This window comes from Erithacus rubecula (genome assembly GCF_903797595.1).
Source record: "Erithacus rubecula genome assembly, chromosome: 3".
In the NCBI taxonomy this organism is placed as follows: domain Eukaryota; kingdom Metazoa; phylum Chordata; class Aves; order Passeriformes; family Muscicapidae; genus Erithacus; species Erithacus rubecula.
Window position 1 is genome coordinate 83778595 of NC_136689.1, and position 23905 is coordinate 83802499.

Genomic DNA, 23905 nt, shown 5'->3' on the forward strand with positions numbered 1-23905 from the left:
GGCTTTCTCCAGTCCACAAACTTCCTGCTATAGAGGATATTACAATGCCTTGATTATGCATTTCTAATCCCCACAGAATCATAGAATGGTTTGGATTGGAAGGAACCTTAGAGATATCCAGTTCCAGCCTCCCATCACAGGCAGGAACACCTTCTACCAGAACAGGTTGCTGAAAGCCTCATTCAATCTGGCCTTGAGTACTTCCAGGGACTAGGCATCCATAACATCTCTGGGCAACCTGTTCTCATGCATCAACACCCTCACAATAAAGTTATTTTTATATCTAACCTGTATCTACTCTCTTTCAGTTTAAATACATTATCCATTGTCCTATAATTATCTGTCCTTGTAAAAAGTCCATCCTCTGCAGTCCTTTAGCTCCCTTTAGGTACTGGAAGGTCTAAGGTCTCCCTGAAGCCCTCTCTCCTCCAGGCAGAACAGCCCCAAATCTCTCAGCCTGTCTGCACAGGAGAGATGCTCCAGCCCTGTGATCATCCTGGTGTCCCTCCTCTGGACTCCCTCCAGCAGGTGCACATGCTGTCTGTGCTGGGACCCCAGGGCTGGACACTGCACTGCAGGGGGATCTCACCAGAGCAGAGCAGAGGGGCAGAATCCCCCATACCCTGCTGCCCACACTGCTTTGGATGCAGCCCAGGGCATGGTCTCCTTCTGGGCTGTGACTGCACATGGCTGGGGCATGCTGAGCTTCTCATCCATCAACAAAACCACTCCCCACACAACCTGCATTTGTATCCCAGGCCAATTCCTCATCCCCTCACCCCCTGCTTATATACTGGGCATGATGTTTTGTGGTATGGCAAGTTCCTTGCCTTGGAGTAAGTCCTACTTAGCAACAACTAAAACAGCAACAGTTAAAACAAATTTTAGCCAGTCAGTCTAATATGCTGACCAGATTAACAGCCTCTGTGTTTGTAGAATGCAAAATATAACTGTCTCATATTCAAGAAGTGGCTATACTGAGTAGTCTCAATATTTGCATTCCTATTATGCATAGAACTTCCTTCTGACACACTCAATGTAAAAAACAGCAACAACCTTGCAGAGCTATCTATGCCCAATGAAATAGCCATCCCTACTTGTCACACCCCACTTACCACTCTCACCTCTTCCTAAATATAACACGGATTGACTGTGTGATTTTTTAGCCATGTATTTCTAGTCCATGCAACTTCTTTTGCATTCAGTGAAACACCTCCCCACACACACAAAATCATGCATGTGCCATAAAATACAGAGCCAATTCCATTGCATCAACTTTTTTTTCCTACCAGCTCAATACAGTGGTATGACCCTGCACAAGGTCAGAAAAATCAGTGCAAGAGACTGAACAGAAAAACATTAAATTATTAGGGTGCCATTAAACTATGAAGAAAACAGATTTGTAACACTAAGAAAACCACATCATCTTCCTGTTATTCTTGAAGTGACCAAAAAGACGTAAAAACACCCAGAGTGTACAACAAAACAACCAGTTTTGCTCCATAAGTCTCCATGGCTTTATCTTATACAGAAAAATAGCAAGGAGAAATAAAAATCTTTTGAGTAAATCTTTCTTAATGGTACAATCCAAAGATTTTTTTTTTTCCCTGCATGCAATTTGTCAGGAAAAAAAAAAAAAAAGATTCATAGCCATCATGTATATTAGAATCAGCAAAACCATACAGACAAGTATTATGTTTAACAGCTGTTACGTACACACTGCTATCATATTATCTCCCCAAACCTTAGGAAAAAGCTGTCAAGGTAACAGTTGCTTTGATCAGACTGACATCTAAAGTGTATGTCATTACTTTTCTTGGCCTTCACTAGCAGGCTGCTCCCCAACTAAGCAATGATTCAGTGGCATACTCAGCCATGCAAACAATGCAGCAGCACCTTCCTCTCACAGCCCTCCTGCTGCCCCTGGGGACAGGGACTCACAGCAACACAAGCCAACACAAGCAGTGTATGAAAGGGACCAAGAATGACTAAAGAGGTATTTTGAGGTAAATATGATTTTTGGAAGTCAACTGTAAAATTGATCCCAACCTGTACCCCAGAATCAAGACTACTGTAAAGCTCATTTTCATGTTGTTTGAGAGTACCACACTGCTGGAAAAATACAACAATAAAAAAAATTACAATGGTGCTCTCACCAGTCATATTCAAAATTATGTCTAAATCACTTTGGACTGTAAGAAATAGCTTTTTCATAATTCAAATTACTTACACAGGATTGTTCAACCCACCAAAAGAGAAAAGAAAGAAAAGCAACAAAGAAAAAATGAAAAGACAAAAACACAAATTTTCACAAATCAGCAGAAGCACTGCAGGTTTGTGAAGATGATAGAAATCTTTCTTTACTATCATGATTCAAAAATATTAGTAAGGCAATCAGCAAAACCAGTTTATTTTGATAGCACTAACTTACATCAGCTTTAAGTAGGAGCACAGAGCATCAATCCAGGCATGCTTGCCTCCAGTGGGACTATCAACAAAGAGTTATGTGTTGACTGCTGAGAGCTGGCAGACACCCTCTGCACCTTCTCTTCAGCCACCAGGAAACACTACCCTCATTGTTTCACAAGTATGCAAAGCAACCAGCACTGGTGTGGATGGAGGATGTGAGCCACAGTGAAAAATGCATTAGACACCTCTCAGCTCCTTCCATTAACAAAACATTCACTATGAAGGAATCCAGAAGTAAAAAAAATTAATGCTTGTGTCAACTAAAGTTTTTTGTTTGCATTGTTTGTTTATAAAGAGTGGGTAGTGTAGTTTTCCAGTAATGTTTCTATTGTAATAGGCTATGAAAACATAAAGACTGAGCTATACTTTGCTCTAAAGACCTCACCTTCCTACCCAATTTCAACTCCAGTCTTGTCCTCTCACCCCTTGCTGGTAAGAGCTCAGGTGGGACCAGCAGCAGAGGCACATCCCCAGCACTACAGACTACACATTTCCTGTGTAAAGAACACTGACTTTGGACCTCACCACAAGCCACAAGAAGCTCAGGAGACATCAGATGGTTATCACTTACTCTAACACATCAAGACACCTTCCTCCAAAACACAAGCATAGCAACAGCCCTGGACCAAGCAGCAGCAGCAGCCAGGCAGAAGCATCAGCTCCTGCAGGTACAACCCAGCAGTAACCCCAGCTGCCCAGACGTGTGTGTGCATCTGCATGGCCATATCAACAGTGTGAAATTCTTCACTTAGTTTTTAGAAATGTAACCCCCTTTCCATTTTCAGAGTACTGCTCTTTGCTGGAAAAATTGATATTAACACTGGCAAATGTATTAACAAGGGTCCCTTCAGCTGAGAAAGATGAGGCTTTAACATTTTCTAGTCTTTCCTAACTCATGAGAAAAGACTAAATGCTTCCAGACCTACTGAGTAAAAACATCCTACTTAATAATGAATGCAAAATAGCTAAATACATAACTACATTAAAATCAATGACAGCTGCCCTCATAAATTTTACATTCTGTAAAATTGCATGCCCTATGATCAATGCTCTTTTCAACAGCATGCAGAGGGCTTCAGGAGAGCTGCCTGTTTTATTCTAGGTCAATATTTAAATGAATAATGTGTAACCTCTCTGATCTGATGCAAAACACCCAGATAGTAGTAAAGCTTATGGGTGTGGATGGCACAAGAGAACAGTTTAGGGAAAAGAATGTATATGAGTTATTCCCATAGCCATTATATTCATTTCCACTGATAATTACTAATGGAACTACAGAATGAAATAACTACAAACATTTCCCACTACCTCAGAGATGACCAGAGGGATGCAAAGTGACAGAGATTCAAATACACTGTTTTAATGGTGCTTAAAAGGCCACAACCTCTGCATTCCACGTGCCAAGAAATCAGTTTGCAAGTGTTAACAACAGCAGGACAATAAAGTTACAGCAGCCCTATCCTAAATGCAGAGAAAGAGAACTACAAAATTATTCTACTTCCAATCAAAGGCTTAGATTTTCTGAGTTCACACACACAGAGTGTTATAGCAGGAATTATAGCACATTACTTAGAGTGAGAAAAGTGGGAGGGGGAGGTAACTAAGCAAGATCCAAAGACTTGCCATTCACAAGAGGCAGTACTTGAAATAAATCAACCAGTAAATTTGCAAAAGCAAATGTCACATTTACACAATGCTTCTCAACATTTGCAAAGAGCATCTATGGTATTAATATTTTCTCACAAAGATAATAAACAAAGTGCTAAGTGGTGGAAAAATCCCAAAGTAAAACCACTGCTCCACAACATCTAATTATGTCTCTTTGGACACTGAGAAATTATTTCTTGCAGCACTCTGGCATGAGACAGGCCACATCTATTCAGCTCTATAACTTCACTGCAAAAGAAATATAAACACCAGATTTCTAAATTAAATCATCTATGGCTGTACACAGAGCTAAAATTGGCTGTTTATATATTTACCAACTTAGGAACCAAATGAAGCTATAAAAACCCTCTCACAAATCTAACAGGAAGTAGTTTCTTGCACTATGTAATTAGCACTTGTTAATCAAAGAGGAAAATGAGAAAATTGTATTCTTGTCCACAAGCTTTTATTAAGTCTTATATTATCACACAGTACAATATTAGCTCCCAGCAGAGACAGCTGTTTAAGAGGTGAGCAAGCATAACATAACTCCAAAGTCCAAAATAACACATTGTTTATTAGGAGGACTTTAACTCAGGGAACAGTTAAGTTTACAGTACACAAAAGTAAACCTTCAGAGAAAAAAGTTACCCTAGGGCACTGAAGTAATACAGACAACCTCCCCGAGGAAAAAGAAAATAATAAAGTCTGGCCTAGGGACTGAGTCCTTAGAAAATATTAATGTTCTATTTAAAAACAAAATTTTGTGGTGAGGGAAATAAATAGAGAAGAGGGAATGGTTTTCTGCCTTCTGCCAGATTTAAAGCTTCTCAGTAAGACTGTCTGTCAGTGTCAACAGGAGAAAATATACTCAAACCAACAAACTGCTTGGCTGAGCATATGTCTTCATGCACAAATACGAACCCTCCCACAGAAATTCTAGTTTCGAATATATGCATCTGCCTCCAGGCAAAGCTCTGCTGCTTGCAACAGTATCTGAAATTTGGCTGAGCTGACAAATGACTATCATTTCTCACTTACAAGAGTAGCAAGATCACTCCAAACAACAACAGCAACAAAATATTCCTTTCTTCTTAGTAAAATAAAGCAGGCAAACTTTTTCTGGCTTCAGGTGAGATAATGGTCCCTAATTCAGGAAGTTTTGTTTACCATGGAGGAACACAGGAAACATTACGTGATCAAGTTTCCAAAACAATGGATTGAGTTAGTAATACAGATCCCAATTTTTTTCTTGTCCTTTTTTTGTAAAGTCAGTAGCTACTTTCAGGTAGTTGAAACAGCATCCTGAGAGCCATTAACACTGTCAAAATAAGGATGAGGAAACTGCGACAATAACCCAATGAATTAGCTCTTCTAAAAAAAGCACTGCTGTTTTAATGCAGCCTTTGGCAATGCAGCAATCCAGCCCACAGCTTCCCAAATCATGCTGCAAACCTTCAGGTTTCTTCCTAGAAATATCCCACTTCATTTGATTTACTAATTGCTGAGTCAGTCAGCTGTTTGCAGCACCTTTCTTTTTACAAGCACAAACCCAAAAGATACCTCGGTATGCAGGAAACAAGGTATGCAGTTTTCATATATATCATGCTTTAAACAAGTGAGGAAAAAAAAGAAAAAAAAAAAAAAAAGAACGTTGAAAATCAGCACTGCAGCTCAAGGACTGCATAATAACACCCCTATTCCCTAAGCATTTACTCTGTCCCCACACTCCCTTCTGAAAACGTCACAGTTGAGTGCAGATTAGAGCTAATTCAGCACAGAAATACACTGCAATCGAGAAATTTTTGCAATCTATTTCACAATACTCGCCTAAAGAAGGGAAAGAATCCTCAGGAAAAGACTTTACTTCAGGGGCAGACATATGAAGCTAAAAACCTAATTCTTAAATTTTGAGAGTTACCACTGTTCTTACACTAAATCTCAACACGCCTATTATATCTTAATTATAAATATATCTTCTATTTTCTCCAATTCTGTAGTATTTTTCAGTCATTCTCTATCAGTTTTCCACCTCAATTTTACCAGCTCTTTAGCAGCTGGGCCACAAACACTGTTAATTACATCATAACATCATGAGGAAAGGATTATTAATCTGGTATTTGGCAGAATGCTTCAGGGAATGAGAAACTTTCATTACTGGAAATCTCTATCAGTTATTCAGATATGCATTTGGCCATTTATTTTCAATAACTGGAAAGACATGAGTTGCTTCCCTAAACACCTGACTGATTCAGGGTTGCTTGAATTCTTGCTTGAATATTCCAGAAAGAGATTAAACAGGAATCTTCTATATAGAGGCTCATTCTAGAGTACATGAAAAGCTAGGCAGCAACATGAAAACATGCAGAATGTTTATGCTTCTAATCAGCCCCTAAAAACAAAATTACTTAAGCTAAAATACTGCTAGGCCCCCTGCTACGCTGAAGGGAAAGTCAGGATACTGAAAACTATGACTATGAAAATCAGAGCATGTTATTTTATAAGTGGGTCTGCTATGCTTAAGAACATTTCAGCAAGCATCAAAATGAAAGAAGGTACCTTTTAAAAATATAATTAAATGAAAACCAATAAGAAAGATATTGTACTATTTTTCTTCAGTCAACACTGAATTATTTTTATTCCTTTAGACACATGGGAAAAAAGGTTTGGAAGCATTATACTGTCTTAAACCACTTTTCCCAAGATGTTTAACTTGTCACGCAGCAAAAGAAGCAGGGAGCTCTCAACACTTCTGGCAACCTCGTGACAGACCCAAACAAAGCCTCCCAACTCATTCAGCTCTCAGCTCAACTGTTTGGCAAAGTTATATGCTTTGCAAATGACTCCTCATATTGGGTTGGGTGGAAAGTATCAACTAACTTTTGTATAGGTTAGGAAATGTACTGTGCTATTTAAAGACTCAAATTCAACTCATCACTAGTAACTAAACTAGAGAAGGCAGTGCCAGCTCAAACAGCATTTTTAAAACATTCTTCTGCAACTGAAAACCTCAGGCTTGCAAATTCCTCCCTGTGAGGCTCCCACCAAAACAGAAGACCATCTATGTGTCAAAATACCTGAGCTGGGTTTCCATGATAAGAAATGAACATTTAGCTTCAAAATACTTCGAGATAAAATTAAGAACCATCAACTTATAAGTAGTAGTTCAAGTGCTTTATCAACTTCAAAAGAATAGCAAATGCTGACAATGAGCATTTGCTTTGCAAGCTGAAGTGCTCTACAGACCAAGATTGCTCAAACCAGTGATTTGTCAGCATTACTCTCAGATTTGCAGCAAAAAGTGTTGCACACTTCCAGAAAGCAAGTTCTAAATAAAAACATGATTACTTAAATACAATTCTTTCAGTAAAAGCCTTGTCAACCTTCCATATTAATGGGAAAATTACATACAGAATGGAAAATTAAATTTGATTTTCCAAACTATAATGACATTCTGCTTATTCATCAAGAATGAATATGGCAAAATGCTTGTAGAAGACATATTGTTCAGTGTTATCTTCAGGATATGAATGTAAAAGAAAACTATATATAAATATTTAAAGAGCATGTACACCTAACTTCTTATATATGGTCCACAGTTTGCAATACCATGTAACTTTTTGCTCAACAGACATCATGTCTTATCCATATACAGATACTGTTTTTCCCACCTCCCCAAAAATTATTCCAACACACCCCAGTACTCTACTGGTGTGCCCTATGCAGTAAATGAAAACAGGGAATGTGCATGTTCTATACTGTACTTTACCCATCCCAGATCTTGCAAAGATTCCACTGGTATTTTCCAGGAAATTAAATCTACGTCGAGAAAAATTTTGGCCTTATCAGGGTCAAGAGGGGTAGGAAGGAAGAAGGTCAAAATTATTTTTTCCTATGTGAAATTGTGCCTAGACAGGCAAACCATGCTAGTCAAAACTTTTACCTGTCTATAGGTAAATTGTCCCCAGTCAACACTTCCACATTCCCTTTATACTTCTGGATTTGCCATCTCTTTTACTAATTACCTTGCTAAACCTCCGTAACATGACTATTTGACAAAAGAAATAGTGAAATATTATTTAGCCATTGATATATTTTGTTATCTTCTAGAACAACACAGTTTATTCTTTCTTTTAACTTTTCTGTTCCCTTTTCCTACAGACCTTATGTTGCCCAGTACCTGTCTGCCTTTATTTTAAGCCCCTGATGAACACCTCCCTAATTCTGACACAATGCAAACTATTTTTATCTGCTAAAAGATGATTGGTAGCAACACTCATGCCATCCGAACCAAATTCTCTCCAATCTCAAATATTTGCTCTTTAAGGCAATCTACTTCTGCAATAGTTTTCCATAAAGCAATGTCTCATTGCCAGATTTTGGATTTTTTTTTTTTAAGCAGAGGCCTAGCCTTTAACTATTTACAAGGTATATACTTAGTGAAATAATTCCAAGCTGAGGAGTGAACAGTACAGTTTTTCAATATTATGACCAGTGATTTACTTATAATGTTTTGAAAAGTACGTCAGTGACTCATGAACATCACCAGAATGACAGGAAATTTTAGTATAGCAGGATGTTTTATATTATGTGCAATTTGGAATTTTTTTGCTAACACGCAGTGTAATCCCTGTTAGACAGACCAAGATAAACATATAACTCACATACCATTACCAAGAGATCAAAAAATAGTTACAATGCACCTTAAGACAACCTACATTTTTTCTTAGGCTATAGTAATTTCAAAGTTTGAAGTAACCAACTCCTTTCCCAATTACACTTGGTTTGTGCCAAGAAAGTTGTTACTAAATATTGCATGTACAAAAAGCAGATAACTCAGGTAAAAACTGGAATGAAAGTATAGGTCATAGCAATGTTAAAAATATGTCCATTCTTACACTAAAATTTAGTAACAGTCAAGTCTTTAAAACCATATCAGCTACTAGCATTCATTCAGAAAGTCAAACATACTGTTTGTATTATTTGTGATATGAGAAGTCTTAATACTTGCTATGACAATATTTCTAGTAGAAAACACATAAACCAAAGAAATAAGGTCATAACTAAATATCCAACAACTAATTGAATTTGAAAGTTCCTTTATTCAATTTTTGAAATTCAGAAAGTTGTTTTATTAATGTTCTCACCCCACTCTCCAACAGAGAGAAGATGCCATAGTTAAAAAATAGTCACTTAATCAGTTAATTGTCTCTTGTACAGGCAGCTTTTTCAACTAGTCTATTAAGAATAAAAGATATGAAAATAATTCTTCCCATAAATTCAGACCAAACAGTTCCTTAGCAAACTATGGAAACTTTGTTTCAGGGAGAAGAAACATGATCAACCATTCATTAATGTAAGCAGAGTGGTTTAACTTTTACCAGTATGCTCTTCTAATAAATTACCCTGGAGCAGCAGCTGGATACTTGTTTTATAATTTAAAAGGACCAGCTGCAGTACCAGCCACAGCACACTGGGGAAAAAAAAAATAAAAAAAGAAAAAACAAACAAACAAACAAAAAAACCCCAAACAAACAAACAAACAAATTAAAAGACTGACAGAATGCTCATGCTTAGAAATAAATCATGATCTACCTGCAAAGAGATCTTGTTAAAACAATTTATCCTGCCTTGAGGAAAGCAGAACTTTAGATTTATCTTCCACAGACAACAATAACTTCAGCACTTCGCTGCTGCTGCCCCTTACAAGCTCTCCTTTATTCCTCCACATCCAAAAAGTCCATTCTTTTCCCAATGGCATCTTCCCTATGTCTCTTAATTACCAAATCATTAAGGGGCATCAGATGCTAGGGTTTGTTCCAAGGTTCAGGTATTCCATCTGGCCAGCCAAAAGCAAGACTTACTGCTGAATTGCCAGGCTAGAAAACAACAGGTTTTGTTGAGCTGCCTTTCTTCAATTTTCTCCAAAATTGTGTCAATTTAATATATGGGATTTTTGCCCATCAAGTATTACTAAAAGCCATCTACAAAATGGAGCAGGAGGGTGGTGGGGACAGAGGGTAAGAATGAGGGAGGGCTGAGAGTGAATAGAGCAGAAGATCAAACTGTCTTGAAAAGGCAACTCTTCCTCTCCAGCCAAAATTACTTTTCTTGCCTGAGGCAATCTTCAAGTAAAAATACTATTAGCTTTTACAAAACGGACTACCACATGCCAATGTCACCACATTTTACACAGGATCAGAAACCAGACAAACTGTGGGCAGGGAACAGAATCCCACCCAGTGGTGGTACACCCAGGGAAATGCCTCTCCCATCACTTAAGTCTGGACATTTGATCCATACATATGCAGGCAAATCCAAAAGTTTTCCAGTTTTGTGTATTCACTTTTTGTGTATTAAAGTTCCGCCCTTAACTTTGCTCTCTCTTGAGAGAGCAAGTTAAAAAAAATATTTATACATCTTAAGCTTTCTTTTTGAAGCTGAACAGAAAACAGTATTTCCTCCATAAACCTTCATTCACAGTGGATACAAAGATTTTCAGACAAATACACAGTTTTAACACAGAAGTGTTTTAAAATTTCCCTAGTCTACTCACAGTTGACTAAATAAGCTTGGAGGCTTTTCTTTTATGTTGCTCCATAAACATTCAAGTTTTTTATAAATATTTCTGGCTTTTTACCCCTCCATCTGAAACAAATCCCTTACTGAAGAATTATCTTCCTTTTCCAGAAGTATGCATAAGACTGGCTAAACTTCTCCAGTTCCAGCCACCACCAAAAGAGCTAAACTCCTTTCCTCAAAATGCAAGATTTGGATATGGAAATTTGAAACACACTGTTTGTCAGGCTATTTTGATGATTTCCTCTTCAATAAGCCTGACCATAATTAGAATTGAATCTACTTCAAATACACCAGTCTTCACTTTGGTCTTAAAACCTGTCTCTCTTCCCTGACGTATCCTAGTTTACCTTTTATGTAACAGTTGGATAAATGGTTAGAACCTAAAGAAACTCATTAAGTTTTACAAACTACATTGAAATATCTCTAGTAAATTAAATTATGTCAATAACTCACATGCAAAGGAAAATACAAGACCTTACATCTTTTCTGAATACTCTCCAAGCACCAGCACAGTAAAACGAACATTCTCAGTTAGCTGACTTTGAGGTAATTTCCCTTTTTTTTTTTTTTTTTTTAATTTAATACTTGAGTTACACTAAAAGTGATGATTTTCTGGAAAACACTGAGCTTCACTTTCAGACAGCCAGATCTCTAAGACATGTGAAACTACATATCAAAAACCCCAAATTACTAGCAATTTCTATTATTTTTACTTCCTTTGGATACATTTCTCCACTCATTTTTGAACCGTTTCCACATTCTTCTGAATAAAATTAATGATTACACCCAACCACTCATCACACATGCAGACAAATGGAAGAAATGGAGAAATCACAAATCATGGAAACTTAAGGTGATAATTGATATAAACTGTTTTAAACTAACAATAGCCAGCATTTCACAAGTGGCAGATGAAGAAGCAAACAGTCTCTTAGAAATTCCTCTTGGGTTTTCTCCATAGAAATATACCATACAGTTTATCCCTGCTGACAGAAGTGGTAGTGAATCATAATTCCATTAGCCTGTGCACTAAAAGATGGTTTGGTCGTAAGAAAGTTGGTTCCAAATATTTTTTTAGCCATGGAGTTGAAAATTTAGCAATGAAGATTGCAAGGTCAGACATTTGATTTGGAAATAAGTGCCTGATGGGCATGGTATTTAACTCTTCTGCACAGAATTGGTCATAAAGGAAATCTGTTCACCTTAAAAGTCACTCCATTGTGGATTCTATGATTAAAAATGCTCGTGATCCAAACTAGCAGATTAGTGCAAACTAGTGACCACAACTCACTGCTACTCAACTCTACTGCAAATAACATGAGGTATGCTATTAAAAAAAAAAAAATAAAAGGCATTGTTTTCCTGGCAGAAAGCAAGATGTTTTATGAAGTTTTCCATACAGAGGAAAATGTGGTTTAAAAAGAAGTCCTTAGATGCCTCTCAGATATACATAACACTTGCAAAATATAGAGAAACCATTGTTTCAAGCTCTTAGAAGCTCCTACTGTGTTTGGGAAAGCACAATTTGGGGGAAGAATGAATAGTCATAATAGTCTAAAACTGCATAAGAAAGCTTTGATATGATCCAAAGCAAGAAAATTACATATTGTTGTACTTTCATGAATCAGATCCCAGAAGAGATTTGGTCAATTTGTTTCTTGCACACAGCAGATTTCAAGCATTAACTGCTTGCAGAAGAGTGATTAGTTTTCCTGGACATGGAAAGACAGAATAAAAGATGTGATTTGACAGCTCTGCAAGATCCAAAAGAAACTAAAAGAAAGAAACACGAGGAAGAAAGGAAAGAAAATAAATAATGTCTAGCAACAAGAGGGTTGGTTTAATGGTTTTTATAGGGTTTCTTTTTTAAAAGATTTAACAAATTCAATACCCAAGATTACTTTGTTTCCTGTGGGCATTGGTTACCGTATTTTTTTTTTAAATTAACTACTGCAGGTATAAAGATTTTATGATTTAGAACTGCAGCATAAAATTAGATATAGAAACTGGCAAGTATAGTTTGCTAGAGAAAAAACTTTTGTGCTGAGTCTGCATACATAATGTATCAATTGCTTCAAAATGTTTTAACCAGCTCTGGTTGCTCACTAGACTCCTAGAATTCCTCATGGTTTTTAAACACTCTTTTTCATTTGATGACATGCCACCATAGCAGAGTAATGATAATAATGTTATGAAAGGGCATATGAACTTGTAATAAAAAAAAAAAAAAGGCTGTACCACCTGCTTTTCAAATATCCAAATTAAGATTTTGTTCAGATGCCTGATGTACCACATTTAAGTACCTTCCAACTGCACTTTTATAGGAGTTGATGGATTGCTTAATATTTTCTGCAGGAGTCTGTTAGTGTTATTGGACAGTCATGCTACCAACGCTTTTCTCTTTTTTAACATTTTGTACAACCAAGTAGTATTTTAACTACCAAACACAGCTTTAGACTTGATAAAATATTAATGCAGCTCCCAGCAATTCAATGAATCTATTCACAGCCAAACATCAAATACATATTTTAGAGCACAAAAAACATATAATGTACACTATTTTTTCTAAAGCTATACTGAGAATAATTTTAAGCTCTCATCATACCAGTTGTTTTGAAGGTTAGATTATCAGTCATTTACTTCTGGAACTCTGTGTAGGCTAAGCTGTCCTTAAGGATGATGTTGATCTATACAATTTAAAATTGTTTTAGTATAATGTTCATAAAACCTGTTGTACCAAATGCATAATTAATTTGATGCTGAAAAAAACCCAAACAACCAACTAAAATGTTTTTGATGAGTATGCCATCTAACACAGCAGCAGCTGCCCCACTCTGTTCTCTTTTAGCAGGGAACTTGACAAAGAATGAAGAATTCCTGAGCATCCTTCATGTCACATTGTGCTCCCTGTTCACTTCAGTGCCCAATTAAACCACAGTAGAAGTTGCAGGAAAGAGACCACTGAGCAGCTTGGAATTGTTTTCTCACAGATACCTCAGACCACATTTCCAAAAGGTTACCAAGCTGTTCTTATAAGAGGACAGATAATTAGACTAAAGCAAAGTCTGAAGCAAATATATGTTTAATTTACTGGACTTTCCTATCATATCTGTAACCCTGCTTATACACACATAGCTCTAGAGCAAGGAAAAAGTCCCAGTAAGAACCCAAAGGCCTTTCAAAGATTCTAAGAGGATACAAATACTGTATTTTCGACCTGCATTAAGGCTCATGGAGGTGGCACTGTGCTTTCCTACTCCCTAAAGTGATAGAACAGCTTTGCATTTTTCATACCATTTCTGAAACTTTCAGTTCACAAAAATAAGCCTTAAAATCAAATATTTAGAAACATCAGCCTGAAAAAAGTCCTTCAAATTTACAACCATTCTTTGCAGACAGAGGGCTGTAAGGGATGAGTTTCTTTTTTCTTGAAATATATATTTCAAATAAGTGCACTTAAATCATAGCACCTCTGCTGCATGCTGGGAAGTTTAATACTTGTATGATGTGTATGGATCCACATTACCTTGAGAATTTGAAAACAAAACAAGTTTACTAAACTATTACTGATTCAAGTATTTTTGCTTTCTGAAACTTCAGCAAGTCCTGAAGAAAAAATTGCAAGAGTATATTGGAAAAGGGGTGAACAAAGTCACACACTGCTAGCAGGGGTGTGGGTTTTCTTTGCTATTCTAAGTAGAGCTGCTATTCAAGTATCTCTTTGCAGCAGGGCTGTTCTGGTGTGCTATCTTCAACCATTTTTCAGAGATAAAGTTAGCAGATATTTGGTTCATCCACATGACAGTATAGACAGTAGCCTTCAAAACCACAAAGTCATCTGAAAAAAACAAGTTATGTGAAAATGCATACCTAATTTCTTTATGGCAAACTCGCAAACTGAACATTCAAATTAATATTCCAATCAGGAGAAACAGAAATAATTCCTAACAGAAGTATTGTGTGGAAACAATAGTAAAAGCTGGGGTTTGCACCTAAAATTAGGTTTCAGCTTCTGTGTTTGAAAAGTGTATCAATCCCAATTACTCTGAGTACATAACGAACTGAAAATTAAATAAATCCATTAGTTTAATTTTAACCTAAATGAGTCCTTAAAGATACTTTAAAAGTGCTCCATCAGTGAATGTTCTCAATTGAATGTATTTAACGCAGAAACATAATGAACAGGATAAGCACATAAGAGCCTGGGCTGTTCTTAATGCTAAATTATTCATAGTGGTAATCAAACTGATGAGTGAAAAGACAACTCTGATCAATCTTATTTTTTCACCCACAACTAATATGCATTTGGGTCACCAGAAGATTTGGAAGCCTATTGTATATGTGGTTTGTTTCCTCTGTTTTTCAAGAAAAGTAGCATCTAGCAAAGTTAAGAGCTGACCTCATGATATGACATCTACTTGTTACCTACTTTGGGCTGGGGTGAGAGACAACTTAAGCTTGATCTTAGTCCTTGCTCACCCTGGCCATGGTAGTCAAACTCATTTTGAACACTGTTGTGGAGACATCTGGTCAAGGGAGGGGATTGTCCTGCTCTTGGGCAGCCTCACCTTGAACATTGTGTGCAGTTTTGGGTGCCACAATATAAAAATGACATTAAACTATTAGAGAATGTCCAAACGAGGACAGCAAAGAATGTGAAAGGTCTTGAGAGGAAGCTGAATAAGCAGCAGCTGAGGTCACTTGGTCTGTTCAGCCTGAAGGAGACTGAGGGGAGACCTCAGCAGAGTCACAAATTCCTTGTGAGGGGAAGAGAAGGGGCAGGCACTGATCTCTTCTCTGTGCTGACCAGTGACAGGACCCAAGGGAATGGCCTGAAGTTCTGTCTTGGACATGAGGAAAAGATTCTTCACACAGAGAGTGGTCAGACACTGGTAGTGCCTGGGCTCCTCAGGAGTGGTCAACCAGCCTGACAGGTTCTAGAAGTGTTTGTACAATGCTCTCAGGCACATGGTGTGATTCTTGGGGATGGTCCTGTGCAGGGGCAGGAGTTGGACTCAAAAATCATTGTAAGTCCTTTCCAACTCAGCATATACTGCAATTCAGACCAATACTAAATACCTCTTTGTCTTTATAGACATCCACAGTCATTTGATCAATTTTTCTTTCTCTTTTTCAGTCAGCTTCACCATTCAGGTATGTCGTAAGAACTTTTAAATCTCTCTATATATATTGACAATTGATTCCAACCTGTTACCAGTATTCCCATTCCCTGGTTTGTTCCTTGTAGACATCTGAAAACAAATAAAAAACCCAAAACAAAAGAAGCAAACAAAACCTTAAAAAAAAAAAAAAAACAAAAAAACCCCAAAAACCAAAAAAACAACAAAGTCGAAATCCCAACCCAAAATTTGTTTCCTTCTCCCTGGAAGAATCCTGGCATTATCACCTTTCCTTTAATTGTCAGCATAATTCTGGTTATCCTTCACAGTTTGCACTAAAGCACTGCTAGCATACTGAGCACAGGTTTAAAAAGCATGAAAAAGAGATAAGATAACAATAACCTGTGGCTATGGAAAAACAAACAGATTGGGATTCAAGTTCTTCAGGTTCTGTTGGCCTTTGTCATGTGCTGCCTGTAAAATCAGACCAGTATTTCTGCCTCCTGTCAAACTACTTATTGAGAAATTTGTGCACGCTCTGTTATTTTCATCATTCCTGAGGCTGACAGGAAGCACCAGCTGAAACTTTGGGATCTGTTCTACTGTAAAATTAAAAAGTCAAAGAACATGACATACCCTCCCCACTTGCCTGTTTTCACAAGCAACTTAGATGCTCAGTATCATTCTGACTCAATTGTTCCACATAACCAGGATGACAAATTTTGCTGTATGACTTCATTTACACATTGGGAACTCTGTTACAGGAAGATATATTAGAACTCAATATGAAAATAGTACTGCATCTCATTACAAAGAAATATTATTTGTACAAGAAACACTAAGAGTTCATCTACACTAAGAAAACCCAATAAAAATACAATTCTTAGAGATTTAACCACTTGCACAGCTTAACCAATATTAGTACTAGTGAAAACAAAGTAAAATTTTCCAAAAAATTTACAATACAACACTGCCTTGCCATTTACAGGACTAAGTCTAATAAAGCAAGATGAGAATTAAGGAACAAAAGAGCAGTTCACACATTCTGCCTCCAAAGGATGCTAACGTTCTTTCAACTAGACAGCAAAACACTGAACTGGCTTATCTTCTGGATAAGTTTTCTAAAAGAGTAAAGTTTCTGAAAGTTGATACTAGCATGGCACAAGAAAAAAAAAAGAAGTATGAAAACACTTCCCTCCTTAACTAAGGACGAATTTCACAGCAGCTTTACATAAGCCAGTCACAGAGTCTGAATGTCCACAGCAGCAAACTGCTGCTGCTTTATACTGTTCTTCTCTAGCAGTACCTTCTCACAGGAAACAAACACAAATGTCTTGAGGACCACCAGATTACACAACACAAGCAGTGCTCAAATTCCTACCTGTATATCTCTCTTAAATGATAGTCTGACAGTAGAGGAGAAACTCATGAGCTGAAACTATCAATGAGAGTTGCTGTGGTCATTGAACACTGATTGCAAAAAAAAGGCACCATTACAAAGCTCTTACTCTTGAGGATAACTTTTTAATTCCGAAGAAATGAAACTGATCACTCCAATATCAAAATGAAATACTTTGGGGAAAAAGGAAAGAAAGCTGTTTTGAAGTCAATTCATTAAAAAATGCTGTGGCAGGGCTTTTTAATAATTGGAAATAAAGCTCAGGATAACAAGGACAAGGTTGGTAAATGGTATCAAAAGACAGTTTATCAAGACTAGCTTGCCAAGGGTACCTTTTCTCAACTAACCAAGTCTCCAAGCACATTTGCTTTCAGTGACAGCTGAGGCTATGAGCTAAACACACCTTTTCCACGCTGACTGTTCAGTTCCATTGGTCAAAGACAGGAGGAATCAAAATCACTTTTCCTGTTAGGAACTACAAACCATCACTCATCAGTAGCATGCATAGTGCAGGGCTTCAGACTTCAAGCTAATTCTCTTTTGTGGCTTATAAAAAGACCTTTATGTGAACCCAATGGTAAGAATGCCTCCACGAGTTGGGAATTACTACAACAGCACGTGTATGAGATAATTTATGCAGTGCTCAAAGTCACAAGCTTCCCATTTAGCCAAAACTAAATGCTCCTAAAGAACCTTCATATTTCATACTGCAAAACTGTATTTAAGTAATCAAAAAGTGAATAATAGAGCAGTTAGCCAGCTCTTTAATACATTAGCTAAAAGTATATCAATTCCATTGATTTTTACAATGGGCTGATTTCACATAATGGATTAAGCTCTCTAGAAAGACTGTAAAGGGGAAAAAATGCTCTGCCAGAATTAGTGGAAGATGGTGTCAAAGTGCTTTTACGACAAGCATGCAGTTAAAATATTTTATTTGGGGATGCTAAATTTAGAGTACTTCTGTCAGGAATAGACCTGGTGCTAACAGTTGAGTACAAGCCATGATTTCAACACTGCAGACACATTTTCAAGATTTCAGCTATATTTTTCTTTAAGTATTTTATTCCTAGCTAAGAAACAGAAAGTTTGAACTAGGAATATGGAATGAAACTTCAACACGACAAAGGTTAACAGGAGGATGCTTCAAGGATCCATAAAGCTAGCAACATTTAAAGGCCCTAAAAACTGAGCTAAAAAAAAAAAAAAGTAGAAAACTTAATAGTTACATATGTTAATCAAGTACATTAAGTCAAAAAATGTAACCAACTGGAAGCTAATCAACCATGATGGACAGGTAATATGCTTGCACATAAAAGTCAACGTTAATAAATGCAGAAGAAGAGCCACTGAAAGTTAAATAATTGCTAGTATGGTCAGCAACCTTCTAAATTAAGTAGGCCCAGTACAAACAAGAGGATTACAAGCATCCCTGTGGAACTCAGGGAAGATCTCAGCTCAATATGAGAACATTGCTACTGATAATTAAAAGTATCGAGATTCAAAAGCAGCAGTGGCAAGCACTAGCAAAAGTGCCTTCATATAAAACTAGTGCTTCATTCTTAATGACCTGAAAAAGGCTGCTGCAGCATAAGATTAGGTAAAGAATTAGAAATCCAACAAAAAGGTTCAGAAGACAAAACATGAAAAAACACAGTTTTAAGAAGACTAAATGCCAACAGAAGGAAAATAATTTACACCTCAAAAATTAAGATGCTGCTCATCAAAAGCAAGAAGTACACAGTCCAGAGATACTCTCTTTGGATACAATACACAACTAAATATTCACTTATGTCTAGTGAATCTTTATAGTAAAGTATCTGTCAATATTCAAAGGAGGATAGAAAAAATTGACTGGGATTAAGAACATCCTATGTAATGATCCAAGGCTACTTCTATTAAGTAGTGGTGCAAGACACATACCATAACAGAAATATCCAGCATTTGCCTTCTTTAACACTTCTTACAGCTGTCATAAGTCATTCATCCAGTTGAACTCCAGATAAACTCCAGTGTCACAATTTCAATACCAAAATCAACATGTTGACCCTTCAAAGAAGGAGGGAGCACCAAACCCCCCTCTTTCCAAACAAACTTCAGAAATTAAAGAGCAACACTGAAATTGTGCAAATGATGCACTATAACTTGGCCTGAAGGACAGCACCACATGCTTTTAGACCACATGCTTTTAGTTGTAATTTAAGACAGATAAAAGAACTCCAAAATTCTTAATTAAGTGATTGGTTAAGTACAAAATAGCACCATTTTAAACAGCATTACTACAACTATTAAAATGCATTTTAATGCACCTTACACAAAAAAAGAATTTTATTTGAATTTGCAGGCTATTTCTTTTCTTTATCCAAGCAGTGAGAAATCCTGATCCAGCTCAGATTGAATCTAGAGATGGTCCCTGCACTTCCATGAGAAGACATCTAAAGACACAGGCTGGGGAAAGCTGCAGAGCCAAAGACCATTTTGGTTCCGTGAATCAAACTTTTGTGCTATGTGGACAGTCTGACACCATACACCCTAAAATGAAAAAAAAAAAACCAAAAAACAAAAAAATAAACAAACCAAAAAACCACTAGATATATAAAATGTAAAATCTGTCAAGAATCTCTCATCTCTTGAACAAAACATGGTGCAAATTGCACTCAAAAGATTTAAGTATTTGGAAGTACTTTATATTTAGATGAATGTCCCTGGAGCTACTTTTTATTCTCAGACCAAAGACAAAGATTACACTCCTTTTGTGATAGAATAAAGAAAAATATTTAATAAGTTTACAGCTAACATATAGGTTGTCAACACATATGCAACAATGAAAGGGCAGCAGGGTACTATTTCCCTAAAGCAGCAATTTGGTATTGAAATTTATTCTAAATTACCTCCATTCTTTTTCTGCATAGCTTACTCCTGAACTCATTTGAAGAAATTCACTTTGAGATGATGAGGGAGAAGAATAAATCTTTGTATAAAAGTGAAACAGTACCACCTCACCACTAGGCTAAAAAATGACTGTCACATGGTGTTTTCAAAGCATTTTCATTACTGTCTTTGAATTGCCCTATTCCTGTAAGAATTAGGTACACTCATTCATGCAGCTTGCAGTTCTGAACAGACAGACATCATACAGTAATAGTCCATGTGCTGTCCTTATCACCTTGATCTCAAGGGTGACTTGTGTGTGGTGTCCTTGCCCGGTAACATTTGTATCATTTTTCTGAGGATAACCACGCTGCCACAATTTCCCTACTGATAATAATTGTCTCAGGCTTACATTCCTATTTCGCAGGCAAGCCCGAGAAAATACAGCAAACAAATTCAAAGTGCTAGCAATACCACTGAAATAAAGGCCAGCATCACAGGAGGACACAGACATGACTCCGAGTCACAGAAAATTATGAAGCTGGCACTAGAAAGTCAAGTGCTTTTTTCAAGATAAAGCAATTCTTTGTATTTACAAGAAAAACGAGTTCTGTGGTGTTCCAAATGCTCAGGGTAGTATGATCTTCAATATCTTTGCAAAGGAATGAAATTGAGAGCAGCAGTGTATAATAATACATGGTTAGTTACATAGTTTTGGTTTGCACAGCTGTTAGCTATGTTCATTTACAGTTCATGTAGTGCCAACATCATTTATATAAACCGAAGGGGCTGCTTCACTCCTGTTCATCGCCATAAAAGTTATTTCTCTCAGCAGCTGCTGCACAAAAAACAGTTCCTATTTCAGTATCTCACGCTGTAAGTTCACGAAGTGGCAGGTTCCAGAATCTACTAAAAACAAGCGGGACCTAAAGAAACTTGTCTATGCTTAATAAGGGGGGCGGAGGAAGAGGGGGCAGAAGACACGCACTTCTGCTTTCCTAGGGTGGAAGGAGGTAGTAACCCTCTGTTATGGCCAAAGTCACATGAAAACCAAGTTCCATTAGGCAACCAATTGTAACGAGAGCTCCCCCGACTCTCTTCAGCTTTATGAATTAGAATGCAGTAAAATAATGCTGATCCGGAGCCCAGCAGATAAGATAAACTCTAAAATATTAGTCACATGTTACGTAATAAACACCAACTGAACGAACTCGGTGTGACAGCGGCGAAGAGGTAGAGCCGACGATGCTGCCCTGGTACTCCCCCCTGCAGACACACAGCCACGCTGCCGGAGGCTGCAGACACACCGCAGCTCCCGACCCCTGAAACCAGCAACAGGACGTCCCCAGGCGCAGGACCCTGTCGCCGGCAGGAGCACCTCGGGGAGCCGCCGGAAGGCAGCCGCGGGCTGTGTGCGCCCGTCCCCCGCCGGGGTCACCCCGCTCGGGGGCAGCGGCGGCTCTCCCGCAGGCGGCCGGAGAGGGGAGAAGCCCGGCGCTGCCTGAACTTGGCGCTTCCCTTCCCCCGAGCCCCAGCGCGGCCGAGAGCAGAGCGGGGGGAAGCGGAACCCGAGGCGCCCGGAGCCCACACTCACCTCGGCCCTCCTCTCCGTGGCTGCCGGGCGGACGTCGGGGCGAGGCGAGGGGCTCCGCCAGCCCCGCCGCTGCCGCGCCTGTCACCGGGCGCCCGAGCAGAAGAGTCCCGCAGGGTAAATCCTCCGGGCGGCGGCGGGGACGGGGACGAGCCGCGCTCCTCTCGCTCGCCGCGGCGGCCGCTGCGCTGCCGGGCTGCCGCTACGGCCGCGGGGAGCCGGCGCCTCCGCCCGCCGCCTCGCTCCGCGGCCGGGGGAGCACCGCCGCCGCCTCGGTCCCGCTCTTCCTGCGGCTGCCGGGAGCCGCGCTCCGGGCGCAGCGGCGCGCTCACACGGAGCCCCGCGGAGGAGCCGCCGCCGCCTCCCTCGGCGCCTCGGAGCCCGCAGCTGCAGCTCCCCGGCAGCGCCCGCTCCGCATGCCCCGCGCCCCGCCGCTCCCGCTGCTGCCGCCGGCGGCGGCGCCCCCGCCCGCTCTCCCGCGCACACCGCTGCCGCCCGAGCCCCGCTCAGCGCCGCGTCTCCATCACCGGCGGCAGCGGCGGCGGCGCGGAGAGGCGGGATCAGGGAAGGGGCGGCGACCGCTCCGCGCGGCCCCGCTCCTCCCCGCCCCTGCTGCCCCGGATGTGCGGGGGTCGCCGTGCCGGGGATGTCGGTACCCGGGCGGGGGGCGCTGGCGCGGGCGGGAGCCGCCGCCCATCTCGGTGCAGCACAGCCGGCGGTGCCCCCGGTGCCCGCCTGCCCCGAGCTCTGGCGGGCTCTAGTGCAACACGTACCGAGCCGGGGGTCCCAGCGGGTGGGTGGCTGCCAGCCGGGTGTTGGCTCCCCGTGGCGTGCAGGCTTTGTAGCCGGTGAGCAGGTGTGGTGCTTTCCTGTGTCATCCCCGCTGCGCTGGCACCTGCTGCACCCGCGCTTTACGTGTGCTTCAAAAGTAGGTCTGGTCGGTGAGGACGAGCGGGGACCGCGTGGCAGCGGCTCGTCCTTCCTGTGCCGTGGGATGGGGGTCAGCCGCAGCTCCCAGCTCCTTGCTGGCCCGCGGGTGGCTTTGGCACTGCTTGTACACAACAACGTGGTGCCCCAGCAGCGATGCTGGGACGCATCACAGCTGAAACAACTGTTCCACTGGATCATTAGGCTGCAACAAGCCTCGTCTTGGCAGTGGCCTCTGGGCAAGGAAGCATCAAAATGTTACCTATGTGCCCTAGGACTACATTTGTGTGCTAAGATTGTTCCATACAACTAGAAAACTGCTTCACACACACACCAAGATATGTTCTGACACTTTAATTCTGTGAAGTGTTTTATCTTCTCCCTAGTCTTAAAATCAGTTTTTTAAAGTTTGTAGATCAAAGTTTGTATGTCCCTTTTAGAAGGTCTAACTTGCAAACTTTCAGTGAAGAAAACATTGGGTTTCCTTGAGGAGTGAATCTTGTCTCTGAAATTATGTATAACTTTAAACAGGTATTTGTTTACAGAATCCAAAAACCATGCTGTGCTCATTATAAACATTTTTAACAAGTTTCTTGGCAGAAACCCTATATTCAAAATAGAACTTCAACAGGGAAAGGAAAAAAGAAAAGTGTGCAAAGTTAGGTGAATATATCATACCAATGCCTCATAATTTTGGGGGGAATTTTGCTACTGCTTCCATTTATTTCTCTCTTTAAAGACCTTTTACTTCAGTCACTGACTGGTTCTAGCCCTTTATTCACAACACACTTGAAGTTGCCCTATGGTGATTTCATTTTGTTTAACCCTAAGAGTTATTTTTTTATTTTCTTTGCAACATCTACAGGTGCTACTTGCTCTTCCTGCCCTCCAAAGTAACTTAGACTTTTTTAAAGGCACTTAGGTTTTCCAGCCTTTCATTTGGGCTGCTTTTTCTTCAGATAAAACCAGCAAGTTCAGAATCCTCATGTACATATCTACTGAGGATGAATACTTAGTTTGTGAGGTAGCATACAGGACTCTGTTTCTCCATAGATTTTGATTAATACTTTGAAGATATTTCAGGCCCAGCCTCTTTAAGCAGTGGAGTGCAGGCAGCAGCACGGAGCTTGTGCTTGAAGTCCATCTGCCTTTTCTCCCTTCACAGGGGAAGAGTCAAAAGTGCAGGATGGATTCCTGAGAAGACCAGGATGCACTGAGGATTAGACTAAAAGGGGATTTGACTAATATTGACTGAAATAGTTTGAAAAAAAAAAAAAAAAAAAAAAAAAAAAAAGGAAA

At 39.5% G+C, this 23905-nt stretch overlaps 1 protein-coding gene across 1 annotated transcript in view; it reads right to left on the reverse strand.

Annotated features, from left to right (window-relative positions):
* GALNT1 (polypeptide N-acetylgalactosaminyltransferase 1) overlaps positions 1–21822 on the reverse strand; it is an 83630-nt gene extending 61808 nt beyond the window's left edge. Inside the window, exon 1 of the mRNA XM_079300269.1 lies at positions 21683–21822. The gene's annotated coding sequence lies outside the window, so the exon portion shown is untranslated. The remainder of the gene's footprint in view (positions 1–21682) is intronic.
* Between the last annotated feature and the right edge of the window lie 2083 nt (positions 21823–23905).